The 3,341-nt window shown below is 42.2% G+C and overlaps 1 pseudogene; it reads left to right on the forward strand.

Annotated features, from left to right (window-relative positions):
• The first annotated feature begins 804 nt into the window (after positions 1-804).
• Positions 805-3,341, forward strand: part of LOC105540631 — an 18,328-nt pseudogene continuing 15,791 nt past the window's right edge.

The following is a 3,341-nucleotide window of genomic DNA, read 5'->3' on the forward strand; positions in this document are numbered from 1 at the left end:
TATTAGTCCATTTTTACACTGCTATAAAGAACTTCCCTGAGCCTGAGTAATTCATAAAGGAAAGAATTTTAGCTGACTCACAGTTCCACATGGCTGGGGAGGTTTCAGGAAACTTACAGGCATGGTGGAAGGTGAAGCAGAAGCAGGCATCTTCTTCCCAAGGCAGCAGCAGAGAGAGAGAGAGAGAGAGAGAGAGAGAGAGAGAGAAGAGGGAACTGCCCTTTATAAAACCAACAGATCTCGTGAGAACTCACTCTCAGGAGAACAGCATGGGGGAAACCGCCTCCATGATCCAATCACCTCCCACCAGGTCCATCCCTCAACATGTGGGGATTATGGGGATTACAATTTGAGATGAGATTTAGGTGGGGACACAGAGCCAAACCATATCAGTAGCCTAACAGCCAAAGAGCTGAAGAGTGACTTTGCTCCTTCCTGGTCCTCCTTGTCATGATATCCTCTCGTTTCTTCGTCACTTACTGGGTTCCCAGGGCCTTCACCTAGGTGGGTTCCAGATCTGCCTTCATTTTAGTCCTGGGTGTGGATTTTCATGTTTATCACCACCTAGAGTGTGATTGTGGACATTGCATTTTACTTCTCTGATGTTCCATTTCATTAACCAAAAAATGGAGATACTAATAGGTATTTCATGGGACTTAGGAGGATTAAAGATATAACATATTAAAAGGGACTAGCATTGGGGAAGTATCGCCAGGATGTTTTTAACAAATATTAGTTCTTGAATTCTTCCTTTTCCCGTACCTTCCATATATGCATTATTACCACAAACTCTCACCTCTTAGCATGACGAGAATGGTTACCTTTAACCAATGGGCACGTGAGACTGGTTTGCTAGAATCTGAGGGTGGCCACCGATGGGTAACAATTTGGGCCAAGAAAACATTCCAGGAATTCCTCCAACCCAGTCATGAAGAAGGCAGGTTTATCTTCAGTATTGTTGGTGGTTTTCAACCATACATCCTAATGAACATTTTTTATTCGATGGCTTCATTCATTCATTCATTCATTCATGCTTAGAGAAACCTCCAGGAGTCTGCTATCATGGTGGGAAACCCAAGCTCTACTACCACAATGGACGGGGCAGAATGGAGTCCATCCAGTGGTGCCTAGCTGCAGCTGGAGTACAGGTAGGTTCTGAGAGGTCATCTTAAATTGGATCTAAAATTGACCTCACCAGATACTTTTCCCTCAGAAACTATGAGATGTTTCTTACTAAATGACTTGTCAAGTGTTGTACCTTAAATGAAAATTGGCAGTTATTAAGAAAGAGATGATGAATTTGATCTAATAAATTGTTAAAATATCTTTTCATCTAAGAGCATAAACATTAAGATACATTTAAGAAACTAATCAAAATGTGTGAACCTTAACTGAACTTGGATTTAAACGAACTATAAAAAAAATGGCATTTATATAACAGTTAGAAACATAGATATCGATTGAATATTTGATGTCATGAAAAAATTATTGTTAATGTTTCATGTGTGATAATGTACTACGGCTATACTTAAAACCATTCTTCTGTTTTAGAGAAACACATTGAGGTATCTAAGAATAAAATATATGGTATCTGGGATTTCCTCACATCATTACAAGGAGAAAGTGGGTGGGCACGTAGGTGAAAACACATTGGCTTTAGTTGGTGTAAACCAAATATAAAATTCTAAGCCTCTTCCCCAGACCCAGCCATCTGAATGGACCCTCTTCTCAGCAAGGGCATTACTAAGCTAACCTGAAAAACCAATTTAGGCCATGATGGGAAGTGAGAAATTGGACATGCCCTCCTCTCTTTTGGAATTACTGATAGAACAGACTCTAAGTCTGATAACAAACATAACTTTCAATGGTAAAAACCGCAATTACTTTTGGACCAACCTGATACAATTTATTTTCTCTGAAGCCTGCTACCTGGATGCTTCAACTGCATGATAAAACTTTGGTCCTCACACCCCTGTATTATCCTAACCCAGATATTCCTTTCTATTGATCCCAGGTCTTTAGATCATAACTCTTTCAATCAACTGCCAATTGGAAAATTTTTAAATCTACACAAAACCTGGAAGCCCACACTTCCAGTTGTCCTGCCTTTCTGGACTGAACCAACGTACATCTCTATAATTGATTGATGTCTCATGTCTCCCTAGAATTAAGCTATATCCCAATCACCTTGAGTACACGTTCCCAGAATCTCCTGAGGACTGTATCACAGGCCATTGGCCACTCATATTTGGCTCAGAGTAAATGTCTTCAAATATTTTACAGCGTTTCACTCTTTTCCCTAACATTGATAATCATTGATTCTATGTGAGGAATATAAGAAAGGTCATTATACTTTTGTGTTATTTTTATACATGTTAGAAATTTATACAATAAGAGGATAAAAAGGCATAAAATTAGAAAGTGAATGTAAAGTGAAACTGCATACTCACCTGATAAAGACTCAGAATATTAATTCAATGATTATTTTGTTGTGCACCTACTAAGTGCCAGATTTTGTGTGAGGTTCTGGAGGTTGAGAGTGAACAAGACAGACTCAGTCTCTGCCCTCGGGTAGCCTATATATCTATAAGAATGGAGACAAGTAAACAGGTGATTAAAATCAGGCGCTTCCAGGAGAACATCCAAGCATTCCTCAGTGTTACCAAATCATCCACCCAGCGTCTGAGGAGGAAATGCAGGGAGGTGTCTCTGGGACTCCGTTGAGTGCTGCCCTCTAGAGGTGTCACTGAGAAAAACACTTCCCAGTCCGGACCAGAGTCCCTCAGTAACTGCCTGAGGGTTTTCCGGAGTGAGTCTTGGACAAACTCAGGAGATCTTGTCCCCTGGATGGTAGCAGAAAAAGAGGGTTTCAGGTGAGGTGGTGTCCTGTGAGGGGAACTTCCAGTGAGCCCCTTCAGCCTTACAGCGCCATATGGAACTGAACCTCGGGACGGCACTTTCTCCATTGCTTCACGAAGGCTTGGGACTTTAGCCTCACCCTTTCTCAATCCTACGAATAAACAAGCACACAAAAAATCCACACACTGTCAGATTTTTTTTTTCTTTTTTCTTTTGTACAAATGAATACCCCGTTTCACTGTTACCCAGACGTCAGCTCTGCAGCTCAGGGATACGTTCAGAGCCCGGGCAGGAAGAGTTCAGCAGGAGGGAGGGAGGGGCAAGGCAAGGAGGAACCCAGGCTCCCTGGTCTCCTTCCAGTCTGACTTGAAGGCGGGGGCAGGGCTCACTGCAGCCCTTGCTCAGGCTTCTGGGGTCTCAGTGCCCTAAGGCTGATGATCACAACCCAGTCCTCAGCCTCACAAGCACATCCCACTTGCCAA

The sequence above is a fragment of the Mandrillus leucophaeus genome, unplaced genomic scaffold, assembly GCF_000951045.1.
Source record: "Mandrillus leucophaeus isolate KB7577 unplaced genomic scaffold, Mleu.le_1.0 Scaffold223, whole genome shotgun sequence".
NCBI lineage: Eukaryota > Metazoa > Chordata > Mammalia > Primates > Cercopithecidae > Mandrillus > Mandrillus leucophaeus.